The sequence below is a fragment of the Sorex fumeus genome, unplaced genomic scaffold, assembly GCF_029834395.1.
Source record: "Sorex fumeus unplaced genomic scaffold, SorFum_2.1 ptg000136l, whole genome shotgun sequence".
NCBI classification, from domain to species: domain Eukaryota; kingdom Metazoa; phylum Chordata; class Mammalia; order Eulipotyphla; family Soricidae; genus Sorex; species Sorex fumeus.
This window is the reverse complement of record NW_026606193.1, coordinates 5147104-5172131: the sequence shown is the minus strand read 5'-3', so window position 1 is coordinate 5172131 and position 25028 is coordinate 5147104.

The following is a 25028-nucleotide window of genomic DNA, read 5'->3' as shown; positions in this document are numbered from 1 at the left end:
TTCAATAAATGAAAGGGAAGAAATAAAAAGAAGGGAAGTAAAGTAAGAATATTAATGAGGACTGGAGTATATGTGTACAGAATCAGGACTATGTGTACTGTGTGTACAATGGGTAGGGATTTCGCCTTGTAAGTGGCTGACCTGAGTCAATCCTAGATACCCCATGTGTTTTCCAGTCTACAATTAGTAACCCCTGAGCACAGGGCCAGGAGTAAGCCCTGAGTACAGTCAGTTGTGACCCAAAAAAGTAAAAAACTAAGAAAAGAATAAATGAATCAGAGTAAATGAGTTAAGAAAAAGAGAAAGAAAAGCATGCCTATATATTTGTACATATGTGCATCTTATATATTCAATAATTATCCTTCAAATTTCAGGTAATTTAAATGTTGTTTTATTATAGTAAAATTAAGGGGAGAAAATGATGGTCTGATTAGTCATTTAAATCTTGCTTACACAGATTTGTACACATATAGCTATATAAATTTATATATATTTATAATTAGTTATACGTAGCTAATTATATAACAGAAACAGTTACAGGAACAAGAGTGTAGATAATGGATACAAAGAAATAAAGTTGCCTAGGGAATCAGGTCCAGCCAGCCAGTGCAGATGGATGACTCAGGCAGGCCAACGGTGAATAAGCAGTGAGGCAAACAAGCAGGTGATGAAGATAAAGAGAAAACGATAACAACACAGAAAGCAAAGAAGATAAGCCCCAGAAGACACTTGGCAAGTAGCAAATCAATGGGCAGTGAGCATCCATTGGGAGTGTCGTTCCAGCAGGGAGAGTCCTTTTTATGGGACTAATATAGCCAGCAAAAATATACCTATTAGAACTGTGAAATAAAGAGCTGTTAAATAAAGAGTTGTGACACTGAAGACATCTGGTGACATGTGACAGTCTCAAAAACTGTGGCTAAGGACCCAACACTTAGTCTGTTACATTTGGAACTATTTCAGGTAATCTATACCAGTTATGAATTGGTATTCAGTGTATTTTTGATTGCTTTAAAAATAATAATCAGATAGAATGCAAATCCAGTATCATTTGTAGGCACCTATTAGAATACGAAGCATTGTCTGGATTTCAAAGATGAGATTATGAGCAGTCATGCCACCTATCCCTTAAAGTCCAAGGAGAAGAATTTTAGTGAGATCTTTCAGGGAATGCCACATCTGTTCTCAGACACAGGGCAGATTCAATGAACCTGAGTTGAAGGCAGCAGTAAAGGAGTGAGATTACCTTGGCTGTAAGTTCTTCTAACCAGTTTTGTATGAGTGGTTTCCATAAGTCTGATTTAGCATAGAGAGCATGCAGGTTTTACATTTTAGGCAGAACCTACTAAAAAAGATGGGTAATTGTCATTTTTTTCTGAGGTTGTACATTTCCCACAACCAATGTCCTCAATTTACCTCCTGCATAGCAATCCACAGCCTCTCTCTCTCTCTACTCTCTCTCTCTCTCTCTCTCTCTCTCTCTCTCTCTCTCTCTCCACCGCCACTCTCCTTTTGGGAATTATGGTTTGCAATACAGTTACTAAGAAGTTATCATGTCTATCAGTTTACCTCTTTTCTGCACTCAGTTCTTGCCCAGAGCAATCATTTCCAACTACCATTGAAGTACTGGTCCCTCTTCTCTGTCTTGAGTGCTCCTCTCCCACACAAACACACACACTGCTTGTGGCAAGTTTCCATCTAAGAACCTGTCCTTCTGTCCCTTGCTTTTCCTATGCTAGGGTATTAGTCTCATGATGTGTTTTGTTGTTGTTTTTTATTTCCCTTTTTTGTTTTATGTCTTGCAAATGAGTGCAGTCATTCTATGTCTGTCCATCTCCGTCTGACTCATTTCATTCAGCATGATACTCTCCATGTCCGTTCATGTGTAAGTAAATTTCTTGAATTCTTTTTTCCTAGTGAGTGCATAGCATTCCATTGTGTATAGATAGCTTACATCGCTTCTCTATCCAGTCATTTGTTCTTGGGCACTCAGTTTTTATCAGAATCTGGTTTTTGTGAGCAGGGCTGCAATGAACATCAAAGTGCACATGGCTTTTCTGTAATGTGCTTTTGAGGCCCCAGGGTATATTTCAAGAATCAGTATTGGAAATTTCCAGCAGTAGTATTCCTTGGTTTTATAGAAGCTCAATTTCTAGTCTTTTGAGGAATGTCCATGTTATTTTCCAAACAGGCTGGACCAGTCAGCATTCCTACCAACAACGAATGAGAGTCCCTTTCTCCCCACATCCATGCTAGCACTGGTTATTCTTGTTCTTTTGGATATATGCCAGTGAATGATATCTCATTGTTGTCTTGATTAGCATCTTTCTGATGATTTAATTTTTTTACTTTTACATTTAGTTCATCTACTTTTATAATGTTATATATAATAGAACAGTTAATAATAATACATTTTGAATTATTATAACAAAGATATTTATGTGTTTCAATAAACTATTGCCTTCTAGTCTATAGCTATATAATACAACACAATTTTTAAGTAATGAAATAAATGCATTTAAAAGAAAGTGTAAAGCTTAATGTTCTTAAATGTTTTCTTCAGGCTGTTAAATCTAATCAAATTTGTTCAGCCTGACATTTTTTTCTTTTTTTTTCTTTTTTTATTAGTGAAAAACCATGAGGTACAGTTATAGGCTTACAAATTTTGTGCTTGGGTTTCAGTTATACAATGATCAAGTGCCCATCCCTCCACCAGTGCCCGTCATCCATCCCCACGGGTCCCAGCATCCCCCCCCTCCCCTCATCCCCCCCCCTGTCCCATCCTGCCTCTGTGGCAGCACTCTTTACAATAGCCAGAATCTGGAAAAAACCTGAGTGCCCAAGAACAGATGACTGGTTAAAGAAACTTTGGTACATTTACACAATGGAGTACTATGTAGCTGTTAGAAAAGATGAAGTTATGAAATTTACGTACAAGTGGTACTACATGGAAAGTATCATGTTAAGCGAAATGAGTCAGAAAGAGCGGGATAGACACAGAAAGATTGCATTCAGCCTGACATTTTTGATGATTCAGCTTGCTCCTAAAAAAGTCAAGTTTGTTTGTTTGTTTGTTACATCCTAAAAGAAACTATGGGATAAAAGTGTGACCTAATGCTTCTTAAGCACAGTTTCCTTAAAGGATGTTGGATACAAGAAAAAACAGAGACATTAGAAGAGTATCAGGAACAAATAAGCAGAATCTATAGAATATTCTTCTGGGACTGTTGCAAAATATATACTAAAAATAGATAAACTATGGATGATCCTGTCTAACAGGACATAGGGGAACCAGTGCAGTACCCACAGGAAAGTAACCCAGCCATAAAATAATGGACAGTGATTGAAACCCAAGGCTAAGTAACTGAACCCACCTCAGAAGCTGGAACAAGTTGGAGAACTGACCAAAAATCATAATGAGAAAGCTAAGGAGCAGGTATTTTCTCTAAGAAATAGAGTGGCTAAGTTGAACCCAGCATAGACTGAACCTTACTGACATAAGACTCTATTCTTAACCGTTTTCATCTCATTGTATTCAAGCAACCTTACTCCAAAAAACCATCTTTTGTCTTTTTTGAAAGAAAAAGAGCCTAAAGAAAAGTTCATTCCTAGGGTGAGTTCTACTTAGGCTAAGCTAAGGGCAAAACAACTTGGTGCTACTGGACATTTGGTTAAGGCTGTTTAAAAGAAACCAGTTCCTTCTAGCCTACACATGACTGTATGACTGCCAGCAAGTGACCACATGCCTGCAGTTGGAAAGCACCAGGGGCCTTCCAGACTATAGCAAGAAAAGAAAGAAAGAAAATCATAGTGGAAGGGTTTATTAACAGAATGTCTGAAGTCAAGGACAAATCAGACAGTTTGAGAATAAAGAAAATTATTTTTTAAATAATTTAAAAATGATTTTTGAAATAAAAAATATTGATGGAACAGCAATGTGAAGAACGTTTGTACCGTAGTAGATCCAGAACAAGAGGAGGAGCAAGGGAAGCATTACTGGTGAAGAAGTAATCGCTTAAATCTTCCCCAGCCTGAAGGATAAAATCCTCCAAATCCAAGACAGACAAAGTGTCCTACACAAATTAACCCCAAATAAATCACAGTGAAATTAAAATAAGAATAGCGTCCTAACAAAGGCAAGACATAAGCAAAGACATAATAAGAACCTCTATAAGATCCATTTGAATTTACCAATTGAAATATGCCATACACAATGTTTTGACCAAAAAATACCCTAACCAAGAACAGTCTATTCAACTTGGAAAAAAATTCAAATTCAAAAGAGTGACAAATGATTTTTCAAATAAACAAAAATCGGGGCTGGAGCAATAGCACAGCGGGTAGGGTGTTTGCCTTGCATGCGGCCGACCCGGGTTCGATTCCCAGCATCCCATATGGTCCCCTGAGCACTGCCAGGGGTGATTCCTGAGAGCAGAGCCAGGAGTAACCCCTGTGCATTGCCGGGTGTGACCCAAAAAGTAAAAAAATAAATAAATAAATAAATAAATAAACAAAAATAAAATTAATTAATTACAACTAAATTATCTCTGCAAAAACATAATTTTACAAAAGAAAATCACTTGGAAATTGTAAGATACTTTATGGCATTACAAAACATAATTTTAAAAAGGAGAGAAATAATGGAATCTCATAATAAACTTGAGTTGTTTTAACTTTATGTTTAAGTTTCAAAATAATCAATTTTGGAAGAAATAAATGAAAATTAATCATTATATTAAAGAGAACTATGAATGGGTATGAAGTGAAATTAAATTTGGACGCCAAAGAAACAGAGGCAAACTTCACAAAAGTCCTGATATATAATTTAAAAAAGAAAGAAAAATCCTGTCAATAATTTAACTAAATATCAGTTTCCTAAAATTATCAAATAAAATGTACATACATATTGGTTTGATGGAACAAGAAGCAAAACCTAACCTTCTTCAACTTATTAGAGACAACTTACAGTTTAATGATAAATATTGGTTCAAAGTGATAGATACAGGCAAATGGCAGAATAAAAGATGTAGACATCCATACACAACAAATTTAAAACTAAAGAAAACTAATAGGAGTCAGAGAGGGATGTTATATAATGATTGAAAGATCAATACATCAAATATCTTAGTATATATGCACCATATAAAACAGAAGAAAATGCAGCAACTTCTTATGGGCCTGCAAAAAGATATTGACAGTAACAAAAAAGTAGTAGGAGACTTAACAACCCATTGTCATCGCTGGATAAATCAACTAAACAGGCAATCAATAAGGAAATACCAGTCTCGAAAGAGGAAAGGAAAGCAATGGTCTTTATTTACAGGGCTGTTCCTCTAACCAGACCCAAACACACAGTCATCTAGTGAGTCTGGGACCCCCTTTAGAATATTTCACATGCTGAGAAACAATTCAAGTATCAACTGAGTCTTATATATTAAAACCATTTTAAGTAGATTTTCAGACCATATGATATAATGCAATAACAACAGAAACTAACTGTATAATGATATCTGGGGGGAAAATCAAATATCTAGAGATTTTAAGAATGGCACAGAAGAGCTATTGGGCCAAATAAAAGATTTTTAAAAATGAATTTTAATTGAAAAATCATAATTAAGGCATGAACTATCAGAGTCTATGAAAAAGAGTAAAAACAATATTGAAATAAGCCAACAGCATAACTGGCTTCTGTCAGGAAACAAAGGCTCAAATACATAACATAACTTCATGTCAGGAACCAGAAAAAAGGAATGAAATGAAACACACAGCAAAAGGAATTGGGATAATAAAAATTGAATCAGTAATAAATAAAATACAAGGATACTTTCAAAATTTTATGAAACAAAAAATTTTTGTCAGAAAGTCTACTTAAATTATCTTCAGTGTTTATATCACTTTTATTTTTACAAGTAATAAGTGAGAGTATTATTATACTCACATATTCAGAAACATTTAGTGTTGGCATATTTGGAATTGTGGACATCTGACAAGTGTCAGGTATCATTTCATCACAATTTAATTGCTATATTTCTGATGTCAAAATGTGGAAATTGCTTTCTTTTTATTCAAAATTTTTTCTTTTCAGCTTCATAACTTATTTGGACTGGGATCTCTTATGATCTTAGGTATAGTCTTTAAAGTGTCTATTTTCTTACAATTAAGTGTATTTTTATATTTTGGATAAATAACATCAATTAAAATTTAATACCAATTCTTTCATGGATAGGGCTTTTGGTATTATATGTAAAAACTCATCACTCCCTGTAAGTGTCTAGGTTCTTTTAAATTTTCTCTAGAAGTTTTATACATTTGTAGCTTATATTTTGGTCTGTGATTCATTTTTAGTGAATTTTATTAGTACCACCAGGAGTTTTGTTTTTGTATTTAGATATTATGTTGCTCTATGCACTCAATTTTTGATTTTTAGGAGTATTGTTTTATTTGGAGTTATAGATTTAAGGTGAACTATATAGACAAATGATATCATAAAACCAGATGCTGTATTATATACAAAGAATGAAGTTGAAGAGAAGGCAATCAAGGAGTCTATCCCATTTAAAATAGTATCCCCAAGCATCAAGTATCTAGAAGTAAACTTAACAAAAAACTTGGAGAGCTAAACTATGATTACTTTAAATAACTAAGAAAGAGAGAGGAAGATCATTGAAAATATAAAAATAACCCATGGTCATGGATTGGAAGAATTAATATTAAAATGACTATTCTATACCGAAACTACTATATAGATTCAAGCAATGCCCATATTCAGAGGATATTCTTCCACGATCTAGTCTCTTCAACAAATGGTGCTGGGGAAATTGGAAAACTATGTTTAAGAAACTAAAGCTGGATCCATATCTTACTTGATCACTTGACTTCCCGTTAATCATCGATTTGCTCGAGAGGGTGCCAGTAATGTCTCCATTCGTCCCTGTAGCGTGCTAGTGTAGCCTGATGACGTCTGTTTGTTCTAGGAACATGAAGAGCCTCAAGCTAATCATTCAGGGTCTTGACGAAGAAGTCTGATTATTTTGTAGGTGGGTGGCCACACAGTCTTTTGATGTCCCATGGAATCCAGTTCTAGTCCAGTGTTTGTCTCCAAATCTCATTACGTGTCCAGCCCATCTGATTTTTGATGCCTTGGCAAATGAGACAGCGTCCCTGATTCTTGACCATCGATGAAGGTCGCAACTCCGGATTCTTTCTCTCATTTGAGTGAAGTGCGACACTCCTAGCATGGCTCTTTTGATTCCTCTTTTGGAGACCCGAATAGCGTTCTCATCCTGTTTTTGTAAGGCCCAGGTCTCTGAGGCATATTTTAATGCAGGAAGAACAGTGGAATCGAAGAGACGTGCCCAGAGCTGGAGGTTCTTCATCCTCTTAGCTATTTCTTTGACGCTCTTGAAAGCGTTCCAAGCGGCTCTCTTCCTCCTGCCTAACTCAAGTGTCAGGTCATTTGTCATGTTGACTTCTCGACCTAGGTACACATAACTATTGCATTCGGACATGGTCGTTCCATTGAGAGTGAATGGAACATCAGGAACGAGACTGATTCTCATAAACATTGTCTTAGTGAGATTCAGCTGGAATCTGACCTTTCCACACTCACGGTCAAACTTGGCCAGCATTGGTGCCACTTGGCTAATTTGTGCCTCAACGCTCCAGGATGCTTTTGGGAAGTGCAGTCACTTTCCTGCCACGTGACACATCATAAGACACTTAATACCCTTCTTCCAGGATTGCCGCACAATATTTGATAGGGTTCAAATATGGTTTGAACCATGGGAACACCTACAAGGGCAATTAGAGGCCGCCCCAAAAGCCTCTATCCCTCTTGGAGAGTCTGGCAAGCTAACGAGAGTATCCTGCATGCATAGCAGAGCCTAGAAAGCTCTCTGTGGTGTATTCGATATGCCAAAACCAGTAAATACAATGGGTCTCATTCCCCTGATCCTGAAGGAGTCAGCAATATGGCAGTATTGAGAAGGATGTGGAAGGAGTGGCTCATAAAATCTCAAGTCCAAACCAGGCTGCCAAAACTAAGAAAGACAAAAATGATTGTCTGTACTTTCAATGTACGTATGCTGGCATTGGATGCATCCATTGAGGACGTGATGGTACAAGCGCGAAAGATCAAGTACGACATCATTGGTCTGACCAAGACGAGAAGGCATCAATCACATCACACCGTTTTGACACTAGAGAAGAACTGTTCCTCAGAACATGAGAAAAAAGAGGCGTCAGAGGTGTCGGTGTCCTTCTCAACACGAACTTGGCCATGAGTATTGATACATTCGAATGCCTAACAACCCAAATCGAATGATTACTATTGAATAGAAGTGCCTCATTGCCGGCAGTTTCTATGTTTGTTGTCTACGCACCAACATCCAATTATGATGAAGGAGAAATTGAGAAGTTCTACATGGAGCTGGAGAAGTTTTATAAAGAAGCCCAGACCTTCTACAAGATCATTGTCGGTGATTTTAATGCCAAGATGGGACTGAGAAGATCAGCGAAGAGCTCCATATGGGGACCCATAGCCTAGAATGGAACGAACAGGGTGAGAGACTGTCTGAGTTCATCATGTTGACCAAGACCATTCATGTTAACTCACAGTTCCAGAAGGCCAAATCTAAACGTTGGACATGGGAGTCTCCCGGTGGATGATTCCACAATGAAATTGACCACATCATATTCAATTGACAATTTTGCCTGATGATGTTGCTGTTGTCTCAAAATTCCAGATGGGATCAGACCACCGTCTCCTTCGTGCAAAATTCTACTTCACAGAGTGGGGAGAAAGGGCTGCAAAGTTTAAGAAGAGAACTCCCAGAACGACCACCAATTGGGAGCTCTTTGGCACTATTGCTGCAGCATGGGAAGATGATGTCATTGATAACATTGATGAGTAATATGATCAAATGGTTCAGGACCTCCATGATTGTGTGAGGAACGCCAAGAGAGAGATAGCCACAAAAAAATTGCCTGTCTTTGAAAACTCTTGAGCTTATTCAAGCAACCACAAGCAAACATCTGAGCTCACAAAGCAGTGCAGAGAAGCGATCAAAGAAGACCTCAAAGAGAGAAGAGCAGAAGTGCTGGCAGATGTGGCAGAAGCTGGTAAAACCATTCGCAACGCCCACCTGTCCTTTGCCAACTACAAGACTAAGATGACTGCCCTCCAATGTCCTGATAGATCTATCACATCTTCCAGAAGATTATCCATGACGTCTACTAAGATCTCTTCGATAGCCACGACCGTCTGCCCACATACCAAATTCTGCAGGATAATATGTCGTTCCCAACGTTCTCCCTTCTGAAATGGTGTAAAATTTCTTTACACCATTTCGTTGGTAAAGAAACAAACAGCACCTTGCCCAGAAAAAGTCAGACCTGAATACTTGAAGAACCTGCCATCAGTACTCATCAATACACTGGCTTGGCTCTTCACACGCTACCTGTCTGTATGCAAGGTTCCATCCCAACGGAAAACCAACAGGACTGTACTACTGTACAAGAAGGGAGACATCCACGGCATTGGCAACTATCGCCCGATCTGCCTATTTTCTGTCATCTACAAGCTGTTCACTCGAGTCATCTTGAATAGGATTGGCAGAACACTAGATGAAGGATAACCATGAGAGCTAGTTGGCTTCCACAAAGGATTCAGCACGATCGATCATATCTACATGGTAACCAAGCTCATTGAGGTTTCTTGGGAGTTCAAGATGCCACTTTGTCTAACATACATTGTTTTAAAGAAAGCCTTTGATTCTGTTGAGATCGAAGCAGTCATCGAAGCCCTAGCCAATCAGGGCGTTCAAACTCAATACATCAGGATCCTCTGTGAGCTGTATTACAGATTCACTACCAGGATTTCACCATTCTACAAAGAAGTGATCATTGATGTCAAGAGAGGGGTTTTGGAGGGTGATACCATTTCACCGAAACTCTTCAGTGCTACCCTCGAGAACGTCATGTGAAGACTGGAATGGGAAGGAATGGGAGTGAAGATATACTGTCGGTAACTACACCACCTCTGCTTTGCTGATGACATCATTCTAATAATACCATATCTTACATCTCCCACAAAAGTCACATGAAGAAATTCTCAGCATCACTAATCACTAGAGAAATCCAGATCAAGATGACAATGTGATACCAACACATGTGAATGAAAATGGCACATATCAAAATATAGTAGGAACAATCTGTCTTGGCAGGGATGTAGTTAAAAAGGAATTCTTATCCACTGCTGGTAGAACTATTGTCTACTACAGCCCCTGTGGAAAACAATATGGAGAGTCCTCAGTAAACTTAGAATTGAACTGCCACATGACTCAGTAAATTTAGAATTGAACTGCCCTATGACCCAGCAATTCCATTTTGGGTATCTATCCCCAGCACATAAAAATCACTCTTAAAAGGACATATACACACACCATTATTCATTGTTGAACTCATTACTTCAGCTAAGATCTGGAATTGTTGCCTACTGACCAAGTAAAAGAATGCTTGATTTTTCATTCCCCCTTTGTCCTGCTCAAAGCTGGGCAACTTCCCAGTACAGGAGGTTTCAGTTTGGGGAAAATGCACCCTTGTAAATGATTTGTAAATGATGTATGAGGAACAACATAGTCTCTATGGATATGTCAAAACCGTGACAAAGCAGGCCGCTCCAACTGGTAGCATTAGGTCGAAAGGGTCACCAGGTGACTGACCAATGGTGCATGGCTCTATTCATTGTCCCATCCACTTTCCCACGTCCCATCCCCTTTTCCTTTCTTTTGGGTGGGTTGTGGAAACATACTTAAGTCTGTACCTGTGCTCTGAATAAACGCACGCATTCATGCCATCTCCTGAATGACGGAACCCTGTGTGACTCGACTGCTGATTTCACCCTGATGGCCCTCCCCTGGCTTGGCCCCGCAGCGCCAGACGCGACAAGTGGAGGTCCCACCTAGATCAGGTACGAGGAAGAACCGGACAGGGCTCACCTGCGCATAGCAGGGGGAGAACCTGCATATAGGCAGGGGGAGATACCGCATATAAGCGGGGGAAACAGTGCATGGTACCATGGGAAATTCTGACTCAAAAACTCGACTGGCCACCGAGTTGACTGAGTTACTGAAACAGCAGGGAACTGCTATTAAGTTTAGGGCCGCACGCGAGTTCATTACAGTAATAGGGGAAGTCAGCCCTTGGTTCCTGACAGGGGGAGAATTCAACATCTGTGACTGGGAACAGGTTAAGACAGATCTACAGAGAGCCCTCAGAGATAGGGGGTCGGATAGGGTTCCCGTTCCTACATTCTCCCTCTGGAGATTGGTTAAAGATGCGCTGTCAACCACCCGTGTCCAGGTGCAGGAACAGCTGTGTGACCTCCAAAAAACCTTCGGGGAAATCCAGGAGGAAGTAACAGGGCGCTCTCTGCAGGGGGACGCTGGCAATGATATAGCAGAACATGAATCTGCCGAAGTCCCCGTGATTTCTGAATGTGGGAGCCAGACTCCTCTTGCCCCTGATCTAGACACAGAAGAAAAGCAGCTCCTCTCTGGTCCCAGACCTCCCCACCAATCTTTGGGGGCGAGATATATTCTCAGCCATGGGCGCAGTTCTAGTCACACCGCCTGGCCACCTCCAGACCCCCCTCCCACTCCCGGTTTCTCTCCGGACTATAGCCCATATTACTAGTGATTACCCAGCCCTGGGACAAGGGGACCCCATAACTCTGATGCCCGTGGAAGAACTGGAAGGGGGCGCAACCCCTGGGCTGGAACATAAGCCTTTTTAATTGGGGCCACTGTTGTGTGTCCTCCCCCCACCCCATTATCTGGAAATCAGATGATCCACTCTGGGTAGAGCAGTGGCCCCTACCTAAAGAGAAATTACAGGCCACACATGCCCTAGTATCTGAGCAATTAGAAAAGGGGCACATTACCCCATCCACATCTCCCTGGAATACCCCAATCTTTGTTATAAGGAAAAGGACAGGCGGGTGGAGATTATTGCAAGATCTCAGAGCAGTCAATGCCACCATGCATCCAATGGGGGCCCTGAAGCCAGGGCTCCCCCATCCCTCCGCTATACCAAAGTCCTGGCAATTGTTAGTGATAGATCTCAAAGATTGTTTTTTTCAATATTCCATTAGCTCGTAAAGATTATCAAAGATTTGCCTTCTCTCTACCTTCCCCCAATTTTCAGGAGTCCTATCAGCGCTACCAATGGGTAGTCCTTCCCCAGGGCATGACTAATAGTCCCACTATGTGTCAGATATATGTTGCAGTGGTTTTAGCGCTAGTCCGGGCTCGTTTCCCCAATGCACTTTTGATTCATTATATGGATGACATCTTAGGCGCCTGCCCCACCAAAGACCTGTTACTTCAACTCTATGATCATGTCCGGGTCGCCCTGGAATCAGCAGACCTTGTAATCTCCCCAGACAAGATACAGCTCTCTCACCCATACAGATATTTAGGATACACCATAAACAAGGTGGGAATAGTGCCTCAAAAAATACAGTTTGCCACCTCTCATTTAAAGACTCTACACCAGTGGCAACAGTTTTTGGGAGAACTCCAATGGCTCCGACCATCCTTCTCCCTGCCCACGGGAGAGCTCAAACCTCTTTTCGAACTGTTGAAGCGGGATTCTGACCCCTCCTCACCTCATCATTTGACCCCTGAGTCACAATTGGCTCTTAGAAAAGTGGAGGATGCCTTAGAAGAAATGCAAATACACCATATTGATTACACTACAATTTATAGTGCTTGCTTCAGAGTTTGCCCCAACTGGAGTTTTCTGGCAGATTGGTCCATTATATTGGGTCCACCTCTCAGCTTCCCCCACCCGAACGGTGATTCCCTACCCCACCTTAGTTTCTCAATTACTCTGGAAGGTCAGAACCATAGGGTGTGCACTCTTTGCTAAGGATATGGACATATTGGTCGTTTCCTATTCCAAAGACATGATTAATAATCTGATGCAATATGATGATTCCTGGTGCCTTTTTGTCTGCTCCTTTAAAGGCCAAATTACACAGGCATATCCCAAACATAAACTCCTGCAAAGCTTCAGGATTTGCCATATTATCTTCCCCCGAATCATTAAGACCACCCCCCTTCCGGGTGCACGTACCCTCCTTACCGATGGCTCTAAGAGCGGTTGAGCCATAGTGGTTGATGGGCAGGATGTTCACGCCATACAGCTTGCAGAAACCTCAGCGCAATTTGCAGAAGTATCTGCTGTATTATTGGCCTTGCAGACATTCCCTAATGAGCCCCTCAATATTTACACTGATAGTGTGTATGTTGCCAATATCTTCCCCGAATTAGAAACAGCACCCCACATAGGTGAGAGCTCGAAAATTTTATCTCAATTACAAACATTGCAACTGTTGATTTGGGCCAGAAAGGACCCCCTCTTTGTGGGTCATATTAGAGGACACTCTGGCCTCCCGGGACCCCTTGCAGAAGGTAATGAACGAGCAGATAAAGCTACCCGCTTAATAATGACATCCCTAGAATATGATAAGGCCATACAGCTACATAAAAAATTCCACCTTAATGCCCAGTTTCTTCGTTTTCATACGGGTTGTTCTAAAGCCGAGGCTCTCTCCATAACCACTGTCTGTCCCGCTTGCGCTCCTTATATACATTCCCCATCCCTGGGAGTCAATCCTAGAGGAGTGAGAGCAAATGATATTTGGCAAATGGATGTGACCCACACTAATTCATTGGGTAACCGGCATTATCTCCATGTCTCCATAGACAAACACTCGGGCATGATTTTTGCCTCACTACATGCCAGGGAAAAAATGAAACATGTTATAGATCACCTTACCGCCGCTTTCTTATATATGGGAAATCCCAGGCAAATTAAAACTGACAATGGACCGGCCTATACAAGCCGCGCCTTTCATTCCTTTTGTGAAACCTGGGATATTGCACATACAACAGGCATTCCCTATAACCCCCAAGGACAGGCTATCATAGAGCGAGCGCACCGACATCTCAAAACTTACATTTCTAAAACAAAAGAGGTTGAGATCTACCAAGGCTGTCAACAGCCACAAGCGCTCCTATCCACAATCTTATTCATTTTAAATTTTTTGCTCTTCGATGATTCGGGCCGCAGCGCAGCCCAACACCACTTTGCTACTCCGGCTCCCCTTAAAGCAATGGTGAAATGGAAGGATCTGTCCTCAGGAACCTGGCAACCACCGGCAGCAATCCTTGCCAGAGTCAGAGGTGCAGTCTGTGTATATCCAACTAATGCAGAAAAACCTATTTGGGTACCAGAACACCTGGTCAGGCCAATACATGAGCCCCCCGATTATTTGTCCCCCACAGCTGGGAAAAATAATGAAACTCACCTCCAGGGTACTTAGCCCTGAGACGAATTTCCTTCTCCTCTTTTCCACAGGAACAAAATGACCACAACGACGCTTGTCACCTGGACCCTCGTTATATTATTAATGAAGGACCCTACCGAAACTCATGCCAATCGACACCAACCATTCAAGCAGACCTGGGTCATCAGGAGTGGAGAGGACTACAAGGTTTGGAGTACCACAAGCTGCGACGCAGCACCCCTGAATCAGTGCTTCCCTGACATATTTTTCCCTGAAGACGCCTACCCCTTTCAGGATGGTTTTGAAAGGCCTGGGGCCAGAGCCTCTATGAGACACAATGGCTTTTTTACCTGCCCTGGGTTTCCGACAGGCCAATGGAGGAGAACCTGCGGTGGCCCTGAATCTTACTACTGTGCCAGCTGGTCTTGCGTAGATTCTAACGATGGCTATTGGAAATGGTCGGTTGACCACGACCTGGTTAATATTTCTTATGCCGTGCTACTGAGATATGGCTCATATTCTGTACAATACCACACCCAAATGCTTCTGGTCAAAATCTCCTTAACTGATAAGGGAAGGTCGGAGACCTGATGGGTCAACGGCCTGAATTGGGGACTTATGTGGTATAGCAGGCCATGGCATGGGGTTATCCTGCAGATCCTCTTAAAAATCGAACCCGTGCAGCAGGTTCTGCTAGGCCCTAACCAGGCACTTGAGGCTCCAAAACCCCCTCTTAAGCCCACCATCACTACCACGGCTGGCCCTAAGGCGACACCACCTCCTGTTACAGCCAGCCTATCCATCCCAAAACCCAGTTTTGGCCCAATCATTAACCCCCTCAGGAGTCTTATCGAAGCCACATATCAGACTCTGAATGCTACTGCCCCAAACCTGACTGAAACCTGCTGGCTGTGCTATAGCCCCACGCCACCGTTTTATGAGGCTATGGGTATTAACGCCTCATACAATGTTAATTACAGAGCCCCTGGGGAGTGGAAGGCCCACCCCCAGGGATTGACCATGACCCAAATTAGCGGCCAAGAGACATGTGTAGGTACAGTCCCTCAAAACAAAAAAGAGTTGTGTGCACAGAATGTGGAGTCCGCGGGATGGAGTAACTCCGCCTGGATCTCACCAACGATTGGAGCTTGGTGGGCCTGTTCACGTTCAGGATTAACTCCCCACTTGGCAGGCTCAGTATTTAATGCCTCCCAAGAATTTTGTCTTATGGTTATTGTTATCTCAAAAATTATATACCACCCTGCTGAGGTACCCCTTGACTACTGGTCCAATTCCCCTGATGTCCTGCGTAGGAACCGCAGGGAACCCATATCTGCACTAACCATCGCCACTCTGTTTGGCATAGGCTTGGCAGGTGCCAGCACTGGCATCACTGCTCTGGTAACCCAACATTCTGGTCTATCTTCTCTAAGAGCAGCTATTGATGAGGACCTGGACCGTATAGAAAAATCTATTAGCCATCTTGAAAAGTCCTTGACCTCCCTGTAGGAAGTAGTCTTGCAAAATAGGAGGGGGCTCGACTTGCTCTTCCTTAAAAACGGAGGGCTGTGTGCAGCGCTGGGAGAAGAGTGCTGCTTTTACACCGACCACACGGGGGTAGTCCGAGATTCCATGGCTAAGCTGAGAGAAGGCCTGGAATGGCGTAAAAAGGAGAGAGAAGCTCGGGAAGGGTGGTTCGAGTCTTGGTTTAATCAATCCCCCTGGTTCACCACCCTTATATCTACTATAGCAGGCCCTCTGATCATACTATTACTGATGCTTACATTCGGGCCCTGCATCCTGAGTCGACTTGTCTCATTTGTCAGAAACCAGATTGGCAGGGTTGATCGGCAGATCACTCAAATTCACTTTATGCAGCTGAGAGAAACTAGCAAAGAGCAGCCCTATTCAGAGAGGTATTTCTAATGGGCCTGGGAAGCCTCTTTCTTGATCTGTTGCAGCAACCTCATCTCCTGGCTGGTACCGGAAAATGCAGGAGGAGAAGGAGTGCAGACCGGACCTGTACAGAACCCCCCCCATCCCTGAACAAAGAGATCCCCATCACCCCCCTACCCTACCCCTGCCCCTCTTTTCTGAGCCATGCTCCATTCTGGTCAAGCCACACTGGGTCCTGCCTGGTCTGGTAGAAATGTCATCAATCCTCCCCTGTGCCTCCTCGTGGTTAAGGAAGTATGCCCTTGCCCAGGATACCCAATGACGGGCAACTTCTGTCACCGCCGCACACACATAAGACAGGGGCTAAAGCATTCTCCCCAATGACGGGTACCACGGCGGGGCGACAGACGACCTAAGACAGGGATCCTGGCGTGCCATAATTGGAAAAAAGGGGTGAGATGTTGCCTACTGACCAAGTAAAAGAATGCTTGATTTTTTTTAAGCAATCAGCATCAGTTTATTATAATAATCCTTTAACAAAATGGAAGATGAAGAATGTACCTCAAGATAGAAGCAGTCATAAGCAACAAACCTATAGTCAACATTCTGTTCAACAGAGAAAAACTGAAAGCCTTCCCTCTGAGATCAGAAAAAGGCAAGGTTGATTTTTCATTCCCCCTTTGTCCTGCTCAAAGCTGGGCAACTTCCCAGTACAGGAGGTTTCAGTTTGGGGAAAATGCACCCTCGTAAATGATTTGTAAATGATGTATGAGGAACAACATAGTCTCTATGGATATGTCAAAACCGTGACAAAGCAGGCCGCTCCAACTGGTAGCATTAGGTCGAAAGGGTCACCAGGTGACTGACCAATGGTGCATGGCTCTATTCATTGTCCCATCCACTTTCCCAAGTCCCATCCCCTTTTCCTTTCTTTTGGGTGGGTTGTGGAAACATACTTAAGTCTGTACCTGTGCTCTGAATAAACGCACGCATTCATGCCATCTCCTGAATGATGGAACCCTGTGTGACTCGAGTGCTGATTTCACCCTGACGGCCCTCCCCTGGCTCGGCCCCGCAGCGCCAGACGCGGCATGGAATCACTCTCAAAGTCCAACAACAGATGAATGGTTTATGAATATGTGTTATATATACAAAATGGCGTACTATACAGCTGCAAGGGATGATGAAATCATGCGGTTTGGTGCAGCATGGTTGGAACTGGAGGATAACATATTGAGTAAAGTAAGCCAGAAGAAGAAAGACAAACACAAAGAATGATCTCACTTATCTGTGGAATACAGGATACTGGATGAGAAAATTTATTGTATTAAAATGGGATGTTTAGATCATTTTTGACTGCAGTGTTTAGACAAGAGACAGAGAAGAAAAGGTATTGAGAAGGGAAGAAAAGAGTGAGAAGTAATGGGTTAACAGCATCAGGGCTTCAGTTATACCAGTGATATGAGTGAGTGGTAAAGTCATATATCCAAAACACAGGTTGAAGAGAACTGAAATCATAAGATCTAAGTGTCAGCCACTAACAGGCATGGGAGAGTGAGGGTTTGGATAGGAAGGGAATATGGGAACACTGGTGTGGGAAGTTGACTGGTAGAGGGACTGGTTTTGAATTATTGTATGCCTAAAATTCAACAATCAGTTACTTTATAAAGCATGACTCTTTTGTGTAAACTCACACAAGAGGGGGAACGGCACACACAGCAGCGGTGGTTCTATCTCTCCTGCTGCCCGCGTTCGGTAGTCTCACCCTTCTCCCACCCCGGAGAGGTCTATGGTGATGGTCAGGTGGAGGAAGGAACGAGGGCCAGGCTGGTAGGTATTAGTCATAGTTTATTCTGAATCTCTCTTCAACTGTCTCTGCTCTTGTCTCTCTCTGTCTCTCCTCATCTCTGTCCCCTGTCTCTGCTCCCCCCCTGACCAATCTACCATCTCCTTATATCTCTCTCCAAGAGGAATTGGGGAAACAATTACACATAGGTGCAGTCACAATCAATAGGGGTAGAAATCAATAGGGGTAGATATCTTAGCCTCAGGGAAGGCCACTCCTAGGACAGATCCTCTCTCAGCATGAGGACCCACCCTAGAGTGGAATCCCAAGCGTGTGTCTCCCTTCTCCTTGTCCACAAGCATATAAGCATATATAATATAAATCATTTTGTATGGATACAGTAAGAAATATCTTAAACTTATAAAATTGCTCTCCTAGGGCCATCTCGATCTCAGACTACAGTGCTCAGGCCAGATAGTCTTTCCCACCCCTAGCAGGATCCTAGTCTTGTCATTACCTTTGGATCATGACAACATTTGTCTATGATCAAACTCTTAACTTATAGTTAAGAATCATGGCACTTTGGACTGGCCCATTTCGCTGCCAGGGTAGCTCACCGCTTGCCCTGGGTCCATTCAGTCCCTCGTCAGGACCCTGCTTTTGGGGTGTTAGGAACTAAGGGCAACTGAGGCTTAAGTCGAGAAAGCAGATGCCCGGGAGTGAATAATATTCAAGGCCAATCAAATCCTAAGTTACAAAGCATAATGTTAACGGTCTTCCTGTATCTATACAAAAAGGATATTACTTTAAGGTAAACTATTCATAAGGCATAAGGAGAGGAGAAAGGCAATATTTCACTCATACATATAAAATCATAGATTTCTGGGAAACTGATCTTACAAATTAACAAAGTCTGATTAAGGGGAAAGCTGATTAACTGGGTGGGAAGGAGAGCATAGGGAAGACTGTTTACAGATAAACACAATGGAAGTGGAAGTGCTTCAGGAGCACTGTGACGGGTGTAACCAGATTAATGGGTGTAACCAGATAAACCTAAGCTTCTTGTACTCCAACACTCTTTAATGAAAACAAAAAGTCCTCAAACTGAAAAAAAAAAAAACGAACTCTTTTAATATATTAAGTACTTTGGGCAAGATTAAATCTTTCCAATCCATGAAAACAGGCCGTGGTTCCATTTCTTCATGATTTACTTTGTTACTTTTTAAATTTTTTTATTTTTATTTATTTATTTATTTTTGCTTTTTGGGTCATACCCAGCGTTGCACAGGGGTTACTCCTGGCTCATGCACTCAGGAATTACTCCTAGTGGTGCTTGGGGGCCCATATGGGATCATGGGACTTGAATCCTGGTCAGCTGCGTGCAAGGCAAAACACCCTATCTGCTATTGCTCTAGTCCCTGCTATGTTACTTTTAGTAGAGATTTAGAAGTTTCTTGTATAACTTTTACCTCTTGTTTTGGTTGTTTGTTTTTGTGCCAACTCTGCTGTGCACAGGGCTTACTCCTGGCTCTGTGCTCAGGAGTCAATATTGGCAGGTTTGGGGGACTGTATGAAATGTCAAGGATCAAAAATGGGACAGCCACATTCAAGGCAAATAAGTCCTACCTACTGTATTATCGCTCAGACCCCAACTCTTTTACCTAATTTGTTAAGCTGATTCAAAGGTACTTGATCTTCTGGGGCACAATTGTGAATGAGATCATTGTATCATTGTCACTGTTATCCCGTTGTTTGTCAATTTACTCAAGTAGATGCCAGTAAGTCTCTGTTCCTCCCATCCTGAGATTTTAGCAGCCTCTCCTTACTCATCTTTCCCAATGACTAGAGGCTGTTTCAGGGTCAGGGGAATGAGACCTGTTATCATTACTGTTTTTGGCATATCGAATACACCACGGGGAGCTTGCTAGGCTCTGCCCGCGCTGGCAGGATACTTTCAGTACCTTGCCGGGCTCTCTGAGAGGGATATATATATATATATATATATATATATATATATATATATATATATATCACTGTAGCACTGTTCTCCCGTTGTTCATTGATTTGCTTGAGCAGGCCCAGTAACATCTTCATTTTGAGACTTGTTGTTACTGTGTTTGGCATATTGAATACGTCACGAGTAGCTTGCAATGCTTTGCCGTGTGGGTGAGATACTCTCGGTAGCTTGCCAGACTCTCCGAGAGGGGCAGAGGAATCGAACCTGGCTTGGCCAGGCCGGCTGTGCACAAGGCAAATACCCCACCGCTGTGCTATTGCTCCAGCTACCATGAATTTCTCTCTATGATTTGTTGCCAACTTTCTGAACCCCATCAAATATGGTGTGGTAATTATGGAAAATGGGTAGAGAGTGTCCTATGATGTGTCGTTCAGCTGCAAAGCGGCTGCTCGGTCAGGAAAGCAGCCTGGAGTGTGGCGGCGGCTGGGTAATGGAGGTTGGCTGCTGGAACTGGGTCCCTTGGGGCGTGGAGGGCTCTCACCCGCCCCACTCTGGGGCACCCCGAGTGAAAACAGCCTGGCCCAGAGTCCGCGCGGAGTGTGCTTCTCCCCCTGACTCCTTGGTAGTCTGCTTGTGGGAGATCCTCAACTTTGATCCTTCACCTTCTCCCATCCCAGAACCCAGGACAATTCTGTATAAGGAAAAGATCAATTCGATATAAGGAAAACTATTTCAATACCTAAGAAAGTTACAGAACAGCAGTGTAATTGTATAACTAGTTGAATGAAGTGAAAGTTTAGAAAGTGCAAAGAGGGTTGAGCAACTCATCCAATCAGATTGATTTATAGAAGATATTCATGACACACATTAATCATATTCATGAGATAGTTTATTAAATTATTTCCACTTCTTTCACATTATTTGTATATTGAAACGTGGATTTCTGAGCATTGACTTTGCAGCTAGTAACTTTATCTACAGGCCTATTTTTTCTAGGAGAATTTTTGTAGAATCTTTAAGGTGTTCTAAATATAGTACTGATGTAGGCAGGTAGATAGGGAAAGGCCCTTTGCAATGGAAGAAGAATTCTAGGAATGACCCAACTTGTGGATACAGAAAACAAAGGCCTGATAAGACCATCCGCAGACCCTCAGGATATAGGCCTCCCCATGAAATTCCTCTTTTTGGACCTCCCTCGTAACCTCCTTAGCAACGAACTTTTACCTGGAAAGAAGCACCACGTGGGGGCAGGTTGGAGAAACCCTATAAAGGCCACCTGGAACAAAGGAAGGGCGCGCATATGCTGCCTGAGCCCATGTGCTGCTTGCGCCCACGTGGCCGAGCACATGTGGTTCCCGAGCACATGTGTCGCCCACATCTCCCCTCTTGAGATGTGTACTTTCATGCTTTCGTGTCTAACTTTACTCTCTCACTTTCTCTCCCTCCCTCCATACCTAAAAATCCTCCAAATAAAATCTATTTACTTCACTGCTTGTCTACTCCTGAAATTCCTTTCTGTGAGGCGAGACAAGAACCCAGCAACCCTGGGTTCCGAGTGGCAGAGGCGAGTGGGGAGAAAGTGACAGTCTTTCTCCTCCCCACTTCACATAAGTCACCCGTGGGGCCCACCGACATCAGATGGCGACCACGAAGGGACTCAGGGCCCACTGATATCAGATGGCGACCCAGATGGGACTGATGCAGTGAAGAAATCCACGAGGAAGGAGGTAATCTGTGGAAAATCTGCTGTGGAAGTATGCTCCCTTGGAAATCTCTAGGGGGAGAAGGGGGAGGAATGTGATAACCTCTGTATGAATGTGTGTGTGTGCATGAGCACCCTGATAGGTCCTCCTATCAGGCGTGATTTTGTAGCTCCACGACCTGGCACTCTTAAAGTCCCTCTAAAGTCATGGAGCTCGGGTGGGCTGTTTGCGATTCCACGGAGAACATACGGTCAATGGTGGCACTGGCATAGATGCCGGTCGCAAGTCACAATGCTGAACCACTAAGGCTAAGTTCTCCAATGGCCAGGCATGCATCTGAATGGTCTCTGCAAAGAGGCACCCCTCCTTTGTCTGTCTTGCGTCACCGTCCACTATGGGAGGAATGGGAGGAAAGCCCAATAGTGTGAAGATTCTGGGAAACTAAAGCAGATCAATTTCCAGACAGAAAATCTTCCCAGTCTAACTAGAAAATCCTTTTCCCCAGCCTAACTAGAAAATCAGCTAGAGGTCATTTGAAATGCTAATGAAGGCAGTCCAGAGGTAAGGCAGAAAGAAAAAAAAGGGTAAAAGGCAGGTAAGAAGCCTGAGAAAAGCAGCGAACCAGCAAGAAGCAGGGAAGATGTAACAAGCTAAGAAAAGGCAGAACTTTTTCAAGGAGCAGAGTTTTAAGACCACAGCACTAGGTTAGGCTCGGGCACACAGCTGTGCGTCTGCCCGATGCCAGGTCCGCCCAGGGACGCCTGCGGTGGAAGCAGAGGCCATTGGTGGAGACAGTCCAAATCCAATGAGCCTCTGAGTGAAGGCCTATCCACGAGGGGTTAGAGTCCCCTTGGGAGAAGCCAATGTGAAGTCCTATCCACGAGGGGTTAGAGTCCCCTTGGGAGAAGCCAAGGGCCTATCCAAGAGGGGTTAGAGTCCCTTTGGGAGAAGCCAAAGTGAAGGCCTATCCATGAGGGGTTAGAGTCCCCTTGGGAGAAGCCAATGTGAAGGCCTATCCACGAGGGGTTAGAGTCCCCTTGGGAGAAGCCAAAGGCCTATTTCTGGGGGGTTAGAGTCCCCTTGGGAGAGGCCAGAGTAGAGGGGTTTGAGTCCCCTTGGATAGACCTGAAGAAAAGTTTTGCCAAGGAACCATCTTTTTCATAGATTATTGCTTGCAATTAGGAAATATGGGAAATTCTACATCAGTACCTAAATATTCTTTGGGTTGCTCATTAAAACACCGAAAGAGCTTCCAAGTAGGTAGGAATTCCAATAAGGAATATCTTGTTGACCTCTGTAACACCACGTGACGTGAGTATAAGTTAGAATATTGGGAAGGATATACAGTGAATGACAGTTTGCATTACCAGATCGTTTTGCAGTCAGATCTTTTCAGGTAACAAAAAAAAAATAGGATTATCAAAGCAGAGGAGGCAGGAAAAATGCAAGATCATGATACTAGCTCCCTGCCTCAGAACTAGCCTTGGCCAAAATATGGTAACAACTTTGTCATAGTTTATTTTGCCAGCTTACATCAACAAAAGCACTTTCTTGACCCATTTTTAACAAACAGGAGACTGGCTGGTCAGGCTGGGAAACGGGGAGCAGTGTACCCAATCGGCCGACAGGGCATCTTTGCCCTGGGGACTGCTTCTTCCTTTCTCAGTCCATCAGTTTTCTCCCTGCCATTTTTGAAGGGTCGGATCGGTCAACTGCAGATGTGTGCACATGTATGTGTGGTGGTCTTTAGTCAGTTCATTGTCTGTCTGTCTGGAACTGGAACCAGGTTGAAATCAGAAGTAGAAATTTTAGAAAAGTCAGTGATATGCAACTCAGTGATTTAAGGAATGCAGTTGTTTTTGGAACTTGCTAGACAAGTTTTAAACGAAGATTTCTTATTTAAAGGTTGAGCCTACAGAGAAAGCAGAATTCTAAATCTAGATTTCTTATTAGAAGAACATTAATGATTAACAGTTGTAATTCTTTTAAGAATCTGTACTATCTAGGAGAGAGAGCTGTGGAACTAGAACCTGAAACTAAAGTGAAATAAAGTTCAGAGAATGCAAGGCTTTATCTTACAAGCCTCAGCCAATTGTAATGAGGAATTTAGCTGTTTTACAAACAACAGAGGTATATAAGCCACTAAAATAAAGTTTCCTCATATTCATAAATAGTTTTCTTATGTTTCCACAAACATTGACAGTCCAAGTGCTTTTTATTATGCTTATATCAAAGTTTGGAAAAACTAAAGGGCTTTTTCTGTGTCTGAAAACATGTTTGTATTCTTGTGGAATTGGTAAAAGTATCTGGTGTAGAAAGCTTATGATTTAAATAACTAAGGGACAAGAACTATTGAAATTAAGTCAAAGAGGGTTTTATCATGTTTTATATTAATTGGTGGTTCAAGGGTTTTATGCCGTTATATCAATGCACATATTTGTATCTGCATTGGATTAGAATATTTGACCTAGAAAATCTTGTGAGTTGAAATAATGTGGTATATAAAAACAGGTTCATGTTTATTTTAAAACATGAGTTTCGAGAGTTAAAGTTGATTGCAAAACTTATCCTATCAGTGGTTTTTATTTGATCTCTGAGACTTTTGGTAACTAAAATTTCTAGAGGTACTTAGCAAAGAATTATAAGTGATCTCAGATGTCATCTTGATAGTGTTAAGCCATAGCATTGTGCCTTGGTATAGAGTTTGAGATAAGAATGGAGAATCTCATGGAAATGTGGAAACTTTTACTGACTATTAATCAGCCTGTCCTGTGTGTGAAAATGCATGCTATTATTATGATAACTTTATTTCATGCCAAGTTTTGTCTCCAGGTATCAACCTAGTCCTGACCTTCAGGGAACTTTGTACACAAGTTTGTACACAAGCTTTCTGTTCTATGGTGATCTGAGTGTTTAATCTTTTTGCATTTGTGTTTTCCTAGAAATCAGAATTCTAAGATGTCTCTTGGTTAATTTCTAATGTAAAGTGAACTTTTGCCCAGTGAATATATGTTGTAAGAACTTTAGTTGTGAGCATCTCTAAAGCCTTTTAAAATATCTATAGAACTGATGTAATGCTTTTGAAAAGGTACTGCAGAGTATTTTTGCCAATGTTAAATGAGATGATTGGTAACTAGTGTTCCAAACTTGGGAGATCATGTTGTGCTAAGTTCAGTAAAATAAGAGTTTAAACTTGTGGAATGACTCTTGGGAATATAGATGTGTGTCTTAAGTCAGAAAGAAAATGGATGAAGATATCGTCTGTGGGAAAAAGGAAAGGGATCCTGTTAAAGTAAAGATGGTTTTGAAACGAGATGAAGGAAAGTTACAAGA